The sequence below is a fragment of the Triturus cristatus genome, chromosome 7 (genome assembly GCF_964204655.1).
Source record: "Triturus cristatus chromosome 7, aTriCri1.1, whole genome shotgun sequence".
Lineage (NCBI taxonomy): Eukaryota > Metazoa > Chordata > Amphibia > Caudata > Salamandridae > Triturus > Triturus cristatus.
The window spans coordinates 185,545,921-185,558,850 of record NC_140590.1 but is presented as its reverse complement, the minus strand read 5'-3'; positions in this window follow the sequence as shown (position 1 = coordinate 185,558,850).

Genomic DNA, 12,930 nt, shown 5'->3' with positions numbered 1-12,930 from the left:
CCACAACAATTCCAGTTAATACATCTGTTCCTTGTCACAATTTTGATTACAAAAACGCTTACGACACGCACTTCGACTACATTAGCGTCTACCCCCCACTTAATATCTACTTAGAAAACAACTACACGCGGACAGCTTTCGAAATCCTCGTACAAAGAAGTTGACACTTACTCTTGGTCAGGATAACTCCAGCCCAAGCAGACACAAGGGTTGGCGATAGTATACCCAATTATTTTAGTATAGAGATACAAGTGGGCGGATATTACGTGCATGCGGAAAGAATACTGTAGACGATAATTTGGAGATGAATGTGTAATAGTCACACCTGCCTTCCAAATTATGACAGGTGCCAGTGGAACGCTCTCTTAGCAGATGTAATATTTTGTATTTGCGAATACAGTACATGTACACTTTTGTTTATGATGCATACTATTACCAAAAACAGATTATATAAATTACCTGCAGCGCGTGAAGAATATTAAAAGATATAGGCATGCAATAAAATAGAGTTTGCGGTGCCCCCGCACTTTGTCCTGCAAGGGAGGGAGTGCACTGCCCGCATTATGCCAGGTTGCTTGTTCATCATAAGTACACAATGAAATACTGGGTAGAAAATAAAAGGGCGCGGTGTGGCCACAAAGTTCAAACATGGACTAGGGAGTTTAGGTTAATGGAGGGAGCATGTGTTATGCACTTCATTAACATTGCAGAGTGCATGTGCATTGGGAACACTGCACGTTTCCAAAGAGATTAACCAGGAAGGTCCATAGAACACATCAGGTTTCTTGTCCTCTGGTGGGGAGTGCCCCTTTAAAGGGACTGTGTGAAGGAGGTTCTCTGGGTGCATAATACCAACAGATGTGCCCGGATAGATCTGCTAGCTGGCGGCCCCTGCTAATGATGCAGGGGTGCAGTAGTGCTCTGTGCATGTCCCCGCCGTGCAGGTCCCCGGGAGACGCAGTCTCCGCTCCGCTGTCCAGGTGTGGGTTTCCTCCTCCCGGTCCCTGCTCCCTCAGCTGCGCTCTGCCGTCCAGCGCCGACTCCTCACAGCCACAGCTAGCTGCGTGCCGAGCTCCAGGCTCCCGCGAGGGGGGCTGACCTGAGGCTGAGGACAGGGGGCGAGCCTTCGGCTCACAGCGCGCATGCGTGCGCCATCTAAGCACCTCGGGAATTGTAGTCGGTGTGCGTAAGTATTACAGTGTAGCCTTTGTATAGCTCTTATTTACTACTCCCGAATGGGGCACCAGAGCGCTTATCCACACTGATAGCAAGCTACATCGTGCCCAGAAGATTTAGCTGTCATTTGAAATTGGCGTCTCATTCCTTCGATACGGACTGTAGCGTTAAAATCACACTCATTCGTAACGAATTGCGCAATTCATGTAGGGGTCATTATTCTAGGACCAAAAACAGTATTTCACATGGTACAAAATAGCAGTTGCCTTAATTATTACATGACTATATATTGCACCTCGTCGTGACCTTTGACCAGATGAACACAGCACATGAAATAACATTAGACAAAGACCAGATCTCAGGAACTAGCCGTGGGCATCACGAAAGGCAAAGCTTTCAGTGAGCGGGGCCCCTCTGATGTACACTGCTGCTGCCTGTATTCTCTACAATGTTCCTAAACATCATTCTGGCTGCCAAAGTCCCTTCATTGGCTCCCCGTGGTGGAAGGTATTACCAATCCAATCAGTCAGTCTTTATTCGATTTAAAAATACAACCATAAAAGACACAAACATAGAAGACGTACATTTCAATAATACATACATTTCAATAAATACCTAAAAATAGCTTATTGAGAGAGCCATGTTAAAAAGACATTAAACATTACAACAGACTGAGATACAAAGAATAAAAAGTTTTTTGTTTAAAATGGAATTGTCCCTAGTACAGCTTAGAAGTGGGGAGGGCCCGAACAGTGAATTCATTAGTGATCGTCAAGGGAGTACTTAATTAATTTTCTCCTCAATGCCCATGCCCAGCCCAGGTATTTTGCCAGAGCAACAGAAACAAATGTCAAAGAGCTAGTGCGCAAAATGCGTAGAGCTACAGTGCTGCTCCTTGTCCCAAGCAGTCTACACATTGGTCTAAGCCAAACGCGCCTTGGAATGACAAATGCCGGGCAAACAAACAAAAAGTGGGGAGATGATTCCATCGCAGCCCCACATGCAGGACATTGCAGTTCCGAGTTCGTGGCCCACCTTCCAGTCAAAGATCTAAGGGGCAATGAACCAGCTCTAAACTGAAAATAAAGTTTCCTGTCACCCACATTAGTCACCACATCCCAATAAAGTTCCAAATAGGGGGAATCTTTGAACTCCAAGAATTTCTCAGACATCCCAGTTGCTTTGTTCAGTACCTGGGAGTCTATTCTTTCCCAGTAAGCTATTTTAAGAGAACTTTTGGATGGAAACTGGGCAGAGGCTGGGTCGATCCACAGCCCTTCCATACCCATATCCTTTAAAGACGCTTGTAAATTCTTCAGCCACCCAATTTTATGAAAAACATCTGATTTTATAATGTCGTTCAGGCCCTTGGCATAGTGGGAAAGTTCAGGAGTAGTCCACAGCCTCCGCCAGTATAGAACCGGGCGGAGTCTTGCAATATCCTTGATGGACCTCCTGCCCAGATCGTACCTAAGTGGGATCAAAGGGGTGCTCTGAGGGAGACCAGTTATATTGCGCAGGAATTTATGCTCCGCATTTACTAAGATCGCTAGCTGTTCAAAGCCCCAGAGTTCCGCCCCATAAAGGACAGAGTTTAGGGCCTTTGCTTCAAATACTTGCAAAACCGGGCTTATTGGTTTCGTTAATGACCTGTTAAATTCCCTGGTCAAAGCACCAGTTATCTGCTTGAATTTTAAGGATGCCATTTCCAGATGTTTACGCCAATTATTATTGTTTGAGATTTGCAACCCAAGATATGTAAAATTGGTCACTAATTCTAAGGGTTGCCCATTCATAAACACTCTTTTCCCTTGAAAGCTGCTATGAGGGTTGAAAGCCATAAACTTCGTTTTTCCCACATTAACCTCTAGACCGTGGTCAAGGCAAAACTCATCAAACAGGCAAAGGGCTTTTTGCAGACCATTAGATGTTCTAGACACGATAAGCGTATCGTCTGCAAACAATAGTATGGGGATGGAAACGCCAGCCAACCTTGGAGCGTCGGTATTGGCCGAGAGCATGAGCTCAACTATCCCATTGATATAGAGTGAGAAGAGCGTGGGAGCCATAGTACAACCTTGTCTCACACCACGCTCAACCGGGAACTCAGATGTAACCTCTCCCGCCCCTCCCCACTGGATCCTAGCATAGTTAGACTCATGCAGACGCATCACCATAGTTAGAATTTCTTTGGGGAGACCTAGCCTCTCTAGAACTGCCCACAGCCGGAGTCGTGGAACAAGATCGAAGGCAGCCCTTAAATCAACGAAAGCTACGTAAAGACTGCCATTCCCCAATGTCACCACTTTCCAGTGGAGCTGGACAAAGTAGAAGACTTGGTCCACCGTGCTGGTTAGTTTCCGAAAACCAGCTTGGAAGGGAGACAGAATGTTATTATCTTCCATCCATTCCTGGATACGGTTCAAAACCATCCTCCCTATCACCTTCTGAATAGAATCGATGAGGCTAATTGGCCTATAGTTACCCGGGAGCGTCCTATCCCCTTTCTTGAATACAGGTATAATAACTGCCCCCCTCCACGATTTTGGGACAGGCGCACCTTCTGCCACAGCGTTAGCCAATAGGGTTATATACTTGCTCCAGTTACCTTTATTGTGCATAAAGACGTCCGAAGGAACCTTGTCCTGGCCGGGGGCACGACCACTGGTAACTGAGCTCAAAGCCCTACTGGCATCTTGTATACAAAAGGGACCCTGGGAGTAAAAAACATAATTTGGCACCCATGCAAAATTGTACAGAATATTACAAGCATATTGAGGTTCAAAATATTGTACCCAATCAGCCTGTGAAACATGGTTGGAGGGGTTGTCAGGGCGCCCACCATTGCCCCACTTAAGAATGTTCCAAAATAGACGGGAATCTCGGGTATGGCATGCGCTTTTTAAATCCAGCCAGTGTTGCTCATCCCAGATTTTTTTGGCCATCCTTACAGTTTTTTTGTATGCTAGTCTGGCAGATCGGATACCCTCCAATGCACCACTAGACAGGGCTTTCACTAGGTTAGACCTGGATTCCCTACAAGCACCATCATACCATCTATTTTTCTTAGTCGGAGCCTTTTTCTTGTTCCTCAGGCGCTTCGTAAAATGGGAACCTATTTCGGCAAACAGCTTCTCATGGCATGCAGTGACTTTATTATTGCCTGAGTCTTCGGATAGCAAACCCTCAAGCTCGACAATAGAATCAACTAATTTGTTATCTATATCGGCAATGGCCAGGGTGTTATGCTCGAGCTCCCTCCACTTGAGTCTACGCATATCATTTGTTAGAGTTACCTCAGGCGCGCACGTAACCATTCCAACAGGCATTGAACGATTACTAAACCACCATCTATGGGCAACACAGATAGGGTTATGGTCGCTCTCAACCCTAACCTCGACCACCATATCTGGAGCTGGTTGCCATAATTGCAAGCTACATAGGACATAATCAATCCTACTAGAATGTCGGCCGTTGTCAAAGGTCTTCGCCCCTTGTTTATCACCTAGCGTCCTCCCGTTCAGGGCCCTCAGACCATGTTCAAAACAAAGAGCGTTGCACTGAACAATAATCTCAGTCCACCTTTTAATTGGACTGAGATCAAGAGCAGGTACCCCCCACAATTGATCTTCCACAGCTTCACTGCCCCACCCAGAATCGGGATTTAGGAGCGGTTCAAAGGTGATATTAAAATCCCCGGCTACCACTATTCGCTTCCCACCTGAGTGCTGGTCGATAATGGAGACCAGGAGAGCCAGAACCTTAGAGCCTGCCCTATTAGGGTCCCTCAAATACAAGTTGTAGATGTCCAAATCACCTGGGGTTCCAAGTGACACCCTCACTAGTTGAATATCGTCGGACCCAGTAGGTATTGCAAAAGCCTTTGGGAATGTGTCCTGTCGGACCCACATTGTCAGTCCTCCCTTTGGACGACCCCTTATGCCCTGGATTGCAGGGACATAAAAATTCAAGAATCCCTGTAGAAACTGGGGCTCACAGGTCCAGGTTTCCTGGAACAGGCAGACATCAAAGTTGCCTATGTAGCCTAGCCAGTCCGGTGAGTCCATTTTTGATTTTAGGCCTGCAATATTCCAAGAAATCATAGACCCCCCCTCTTTTCCTTGACCTTGGACATAGGCGGAGTTCACACACCGCTGTTCAAGTCCACATTCTGGTCTTATAGACAAATCAGGGGTTGCTGCATCCACATCTATTGTCTTGTCCACCCCAGTAGCAGGGGAGTAACGTGGATGCTTATTAAACTTAGGCCCTCCAACCTGTAAACTCGAACTAGGAAGTGTAGTAAATAACTGCGGCCCAGCTGTCGGTCAGGCAAAAACTACTGGGGGGCACAAATCATTGGCTTCCCAATTTTCCGGATGTGGGCTAAGTCCTGCAGGGTAAAGATTATAAAAAAACCCTAGATCATGCACCCTAATTTTTGACTGGTCGCGAGCCAGTCGGGGATCACAAATATGTTGCACTACACAGCTATCTGCAAAATTGACTAAAATTGCGTCCCCTGGGACATCTTTGGGTCTTGGACCTACCCAGCTAACCCTTCTGGTGAAGAGAATTTTTCCATCTAGGTGGTTAGGAAGCGGCCTGTTCCTGTTTAACCAGAACGTAACTTTGTTCTTTAGTTGCTGGTACGATTCTGGAACTCCTTCCTGAAGTACTGGGACTCCAGTTAAAACAGCAACATAGGGTATACATGCAGGGGGCAGATGGATATGAGCCCCAGACGATATGCTGTTTTTGTCCCCAGATTCCCAGGGCCCTTTTTGGTTCATTGGCTTTTTCCCAACATTAGTACCTTGCACTCTCAGAAGATTGTCACCCAAATTATCGGTACGTTGGCTAGTACTTTTAGAATTATCAATAACCTTCGCTTTAGGGGCAACGACCTCGGGTAAAACCCCATGCATTGCCTCGTTATTAGAGGATGTGTGCGGAGGAGTAGGAAGGGTAGGGGACACCCCTACAGGAATATCCCGTGCCTTGGTAGCTAATTTAATAACATTTTTCAGTGAGCAGAAGTTATCCAGAGCAGTTTGCTCTAATCTATCTACCTTCTCACTAACTTGCTTTATCCTTTCCAACACGGGAAGAATTAGAGAACGGAAAATTTTTTCTAATTCGAGGACCATATTACTCAGTTGGGGTTGGTCTATACAACAAGAAATATTCTCACTAGGAGATGGAAGAACTTCGTCCTGTATAACCCCCATTGGAGATTTTTCCGTGACATTAGGGTGCTTAGCCTTCCTCCCTCCCTGGGACCCCCCTACTCGTTTCCTCTTGGCATTAGGGGGATTTACAATACTTTTGCTGGACCTAGTCTGCGGGTGGGATATAACTAGTTTATTGGCGATAGTGGGGTTGCGAGTTGTTGTCGCAGAGCCACCGGAGACCTCGGGAGTATCACGAACCGCACTGCAGGAGTGTGATGTAGGAGGACTTATCCCAACACACTCCTGCAGTACAGATTCACCACCATTCTGGACCACTGACTTCAAAGGAGATTTTGCCCCGGCCAAGATACCCAAAGAAGAGCGTCTAGCTTGCGCTAACTCAACAGACAAGCGACGTTCAGTTATAGCCAGTTCGTGCTCAAGACATGATACAGCTCTTGTAATGAAATGGTCAAGTGTCCCGGTCACAGACCCACCCCCGCATGTACGTTTACCTTTAGACGCCATTTAAACTAAACGTGCTATACTAGGGCCAATGTGCTCATTAGCCTAAAAGGAACAATTGCATAAGAGGAAGATACTACTCCACTAGAACACAATACTCACAATACAAAATGGGAGACTATAGAGCTGAACAAGATGATGAAACAATCCCTATTGAAGCCGGACAGAAATAAGTTCGCCCTTCTACCTTAGATTTAGCGTCACAGCACAGCAGAGTTAGAGGGATTGCCCAGTCCAGTCAGGATCGGTCAGAGACGGGCAAGGACGGGCCCGCCCTTGGCCCGGGCTTGGCCCGGGCGCTGCCCGCGCGCGTCCCGCGCTGCGTGAGCGCCTGCTCGATTTTAAGGGCGTCCGGGGCTGTATTGTGTCGTCATCGGCAAGCGCCGGTGCAGGAATGCCGGGATTTGTAGTTTTCTTGGGCCGTTCCCCTCACGGCAACGAAGGACCGCCAAGGTGCAGCCCAGCGACCCCACAGCAGGCCGTTCCCCTCACGGCAGGTAGGTTTTAGGCACAGCGATCTGCTTGTTCTGCTTGTTTAGAGCGTCCCGCGCTGCGTGAGCGCCTGCTCGATTTTAAGGGCGTCCGGGGCTGTGTTGTGTCGTCATCGGCAAGCGCCGGTGCAGGAATGCCGGGATTTGTAGTTTTCTTGGGCCGTTCCCCTCACGGCAACGAAGGACCGCCAAGGTGCAGCCCAGCGACCCCACAGCAGGCCGTTCCCCTCACGGCAGGTAGGTTTTAGGCACAGCGATCTGCTTGTTCTGCTTGTTTAGAGCGTCCCGCGCTGCGTGAGCGCCTGCTCGATTTTAAGGGCGTCCGGGGCTGTGTTGTGTCGTCATCGGCAAGCGCCGGTGCAGGAATGCCGGGATTTGTAGTTTTCTTGGGCCGTTCCCCTCACGGCAACGAAGGACCGCCAAGGTGCAGCCCAGCGACCCCACAGCAGGCCGTTCCCCTCACGGCAGGTAGGTTTTAGGCACAGCGATCTGCTTGTTCTGCTTGTTTAGAGCGTCCCGCGCTGCGTGAGCGCCTGCTCGATTTTAAGGGCGTCCGGGGCTGTGTTGTGTCGTCATCGGCAAGCGCCGGTGCAGGAATGCCGGGATTTGTAGTTTTCTTGGGCCGTTCCCCTCACGGCAACGAAGGACCGCCAAGGTGCAGCCCAGCGACCCCACAGCAGGCCGTTCCCCTCACGGCAGGTAGGTTTTAGGCACAGCGATCTGCTTGTTCTGCTTGTTTAGAGCGTCCCCCGTTTGAAGGTATTACATTCAAATCACTCTGCATTGCCCACAGGGCTTTCCTGAAAACATGGCCTCTGATGTCACCTTGTCTTCTGGGGCGAACCCTGCGCTCCTGTGGTGCTCTCTTTGTTAAAATTCCATCTATTGGAAGATCAAGATGAGGAGGGCCGTCCTTCCATTTCAACGAGATCAAGCTGGGGAACACCCTCCCCATCTCTGTGAGAGCAACCACGAAGGAACTTCCCTCCCATAAGCTACTTAAAACCCAGCTGTTATAGAATTGCTCCCTCTTTTTTTGAAGTTTAGTAAGATTTATTAAATATGATATACAATGTAAAAAATCAGTACAGAAGAAAGAGATTTGTAGAAAAGTTACAATAAAATTGCGTACATTGAAATCTAACAAAGAGGAGATAATAGAACTGTACCAAGTACAAAAAAGCTTTAAGGATTTTAAATTTTAAGAAGGAAAGGAGGAAATAGGAAAAGGAAGAGAAAGGAGAGAAAGACAGAAAGAAGAGAGAAATGAAGAGAGAAAGGAGCAACAGAATGAATGCAGTTTAGTATGAAATGGGTAGAAAGGGAGTATAAGTAATTTAGTATAGAAAAGTAATAAGAAAAATACTAGAAACAGATAGGTAAAAAGAACAAAAACCTCAATTAACATGTTCTAGATAAGAAATCAGTCAGTGGTAACCATAACAAATCTTTTTTGATTAATAAAGGTACAGAGGTGGCATAAGCACGATCAAGTCTTTGATGATGGCATAACAGATTCCACCAAGCGTTATGCAAAATTTTTGAAGTGTCCTTCCAGTTGGTGGTATTGACCTGAAAAGAAATATCTATAAACATATCTATGAACTTACGAACATGACTTGAGACGTTCCACTGAGGCGAAGAGCCACCTAAAAAATTTGAACAATATCAAAGGGGAAGTTTGTGTGTAAAATATCATTTAGTTTCGACCAAACATGAGACCAAAGGGACTTAACCGAGGGACAGTGAAAAAACATGTGAAGAAAGTCACTGCTGACATGAGGGCATGACCAACACTTTTTGGAATCAAGCAACCTATATTTATGAAGATCGGAAGGGGTAAAAAAAAGTCTATTGTAAAAAAAATATAAAGTCTGTGTAGTGCTTGCAGAATGGGAGGCTGTATGTATTTTTGACCAGATAGAGTCCCAAGTTTGAAAGGAAAAGACCTGAGCCAGATCTTGTTCCCATACGAGTTCTAATGTTGATTTGGTCCTGACACTTTGTGGGAGGGAGAGGGTCTTGTAAATGGCAGAGGCTTTAAGAGGAATAGAAAAATCTGGTGAAGGATAAAGAGGCAAGGCAGTAATGGGCTGAGGAGTATTTTGAGAAAGTACTGAAGCTAAGGCAATTTTTAACAAGGGATATTGGGAGAAGGTATCAGAGACTTGAAAAGATTTGCTAATGTCAGAAATGAATTATGAGGTGCTCATAAACGATAATACCTTTATCTATCCATTCTTTCCAAAATAAAGCCCTGTTATTAATTTTTAAGAATTTATTATACCAGATTGGGGTCTGGGAAGGAGAATCAATGTGTAACTTGAAAAAACGAGAGAGCGAGAGAGCTAGCGCTTCGGAGTGCTTAAAGATGGGGTAAATGAAGCCTTTTGGTGGTCGAGTTAGACGAATCGCTGTAAGAAATGAGAAGGGTGAAATTTGGGTGAGTTCAAGTGAACTCCAAGCAGTTAAGGAATGGCAAGGACGGTCTGAAATAAAAGGCCAAATCTGTTTTAACGTAAAAGCAGAGTGATAGCGGCTAAGATTAGGAAAGTTGATTCCTCCTAATTCTTTGGGTTGTTGTAGGCGAGACAAAGAAATCCTAGCTTTGCGATTGTTCCATAGAAACTTTATAAAAATACGGTTGATAGTGCGAAAAAAAAAAAGCGCGGAAGGGAGACGGGAAGCATAGAGAGATAGAAGTTGACAATGGGAAGGAGCATCATTTTAATAGACGAAAGTCGTCCCCACCAAGATAAAAAGAGAGGGGACCAGCCATCAATAAGAGTAGATGTCTTTTAAAGAATATCTGCATGATTGATGCTAATAGTTTCTCTAATGGTGTTCGCATATAGGACACCTAGACATTTGATGTTTCGAGGATTCCATTCAAAGCCAGAACCTTGGAACATATGAGAAAGGCAGAATTTGTTTAAGGGTAAAACCTCAGATTTATCAATGTTTAACTTGTAACCAGAGACTGAGGAGTATTGATCTAAAATGGTAAACAGGGCAGGCAAGGAAATGGACGGGTTAGAAATGTAAAAAAGAATATCATCAGCATAAGCAGTATATTTAATATCGATATTGTGAAATGTGAAACCAGTGTTAGATGATGAGCGTCTAATTTTTTCCAGAAAAGGTTCCAATGCAAGAATGAAAAGGAGAGGGGCGAGAGGGCATCCTTGTCTGGTACCTCTATAGAGAGAAAAGTAGTTAGCTTGAGAGCCATTGACCCAAATAGAAGTGGAGGGGGCAGAATAAAGTAGTTGAATGTAATGAATAAAATGGGGACTAAAACCATGCAAACGCAATGCACCGAACATAAAGTCCCAGCATACCCGATCAAATGCTTTCTCGGCATCAAGTGTTATAGCTGCAATTAGGGAATCCATCTTAGACTCAAGATGAATAATATTTAGAAAGGTTCTTGAATTATCAGTAATGGATCTCGCCTTGACAAATCCCGATTGATAGATGTTAATGAGAGCAGGAATTAATTTATTGATGCGAATGGCTAGTATTTTAGCATAGATTTTACAATCCGTGTTAATTAAAGAAATAGGCCTGCAATTTTTGCACATAGAAGGGTCTTTGTCTTTTTTGGGAATCAAACATAACATGGCCTGAGTAAAAGATCCAGCAGATTTGCCAGTGGAACAAAAGTAATTGACCAAGGAGAGTAAATGGGGTATTAAGGTAGCTTTAAATTGGAGGTAAAAACGCACAGTAAAGCCATCCGGACCAGGGGTTTTGTCTTTGGGCAATAAGGTAATGGCATTACTTATTTCTTGGTCTGATATTGGAATGTCAAGGGATGTGAGATCTATAGAATTTGCGGAAGAATTAGGAATGGATTGAAAGAAAGAGTCAAGTTGCATGAAGGTCGGATTAGATTCCGGAGTGTATAGAGAAGTATAGTATTGAACAAAACCATCAAGAATCTATTCATTAGCGGAGTGACAAACTCCCTGAGAGTCTTTGATAACGACAATGTTGGACTTTTGTTTCTTAATTTTGAGATAATTTGCGAGAGATTTGCCCACCTTGTTCCGTCCGCCATACATTTTAGCATTAAATTTGAGAAGGTTGTTGGTAGCGGAGTTCCATGAGTGTCTATTATACTACATTTTTGTTCTGATGAGAGAAGATAGTGTATCAGAAGATTTAGTAGTAAAATAATGATGTTCAAGATTTTAAATCTGTTTAAAGATAAGGGAGGATTGCAAGAGAGCTTTCTTTTTCTTCTGGGAAACAAAAGCAATGATAAAACCTCGCGCGGCAGCTTTGAAAGCATCCCAAACAAAATGAAAGTGGGGAGTGGATTGAAGATTGTTAAGGAAAAATTAATCCATGAAAGAAGTAAACTGGTCAATGAATTGGGGATCTAAAAGAAGAGAGTTGTTAAAGCGCCAGTGACTGGAAGAGGGAGAAGATGACAAAGAATCCAGATCTAAGATGACGGGAGCGTGATCAGAGATGAGGATAGAGCCGATTTCTGAGTTAATCATGAATTGTAAGGCATGTTGTGTGAGAAAGATGTAATCGAGTCTAGAGTGTGATTTGTGAACAGGGGAAAAAAAGGAGAATTCTAAGGTATCCGGGTGGGAAATTCTCCATGTCTATAAGACCTCTAGAGGAAATGGCTCTGAAAAAGGACTTTTGCATTTTATTAGGAATGCATCTGGTTTGTGACTTACGATCCAAAAAGGGATCCATAACTTGATTGCAGTCGCCGCCAACAATTAAATTATCAGCAGTATGAGAAGAGAGGAGAGTATCAAAATCGTTCCAAAAAGACAGATCAATGCCATTAGGGCCATAAACATTGCAAAATGAAAACTGTGTATCATTAACAGTGGTATCTAAAAACAACCATCTACCATTATTATCCTGGAATTCATTAAGCACTTGAACATGTAACGACTTGTGAAATAAAATAACAACACCATTTTTATTGTTCACTGCCGGAGAACAAAAAATTTCTCCCACCCATTGTTTACGCAGTGAAGGTAAGTCTTGAAGTTTGAGGTGTGTTTCTTGCAGCAATGCAATTTGACATTTCAATCTCGCTAGATGAGATAAGACTCGCTGCTTTTTGACTGGGTTGCGAATCCCTTTAACATTCCAAGAGATAACACGCAGACCCGTCATGGGAAGTTAGACAGGTAAGTTAAGCAAAAGGTTAAAGAGAAATAAGAGAGGAGAGTTAATAGAAACTGAAATAACGGGAAAGAGCGTAGAAAGAAAAAGACTATTAGGAAAAGTCCGGGAAGAGGTGTTTGTGCAAAATGGTCACAACAAAACCAAGGTAGAGAAAGAGTACCGTATAAATGGTTGTGAAGAAAGAGGAGAGGAAGAGGAAAGAAATAAAAAAGAGAGTATTGTTGCTCAGAAAACGATATAGAGAGTAAAAATAAAAGTGTAAAAAGAGATAAAAAAGAAAAGATGACAAAAAGCCAGTAGGCTTCAGTCATAGGAGTAGAAAAAAAAAGAACAGAGAACATTAGTGAGGGAGGGGGGACAGCAAAAACCAAAACAGCCACACCACTGGAGGGAGAGGC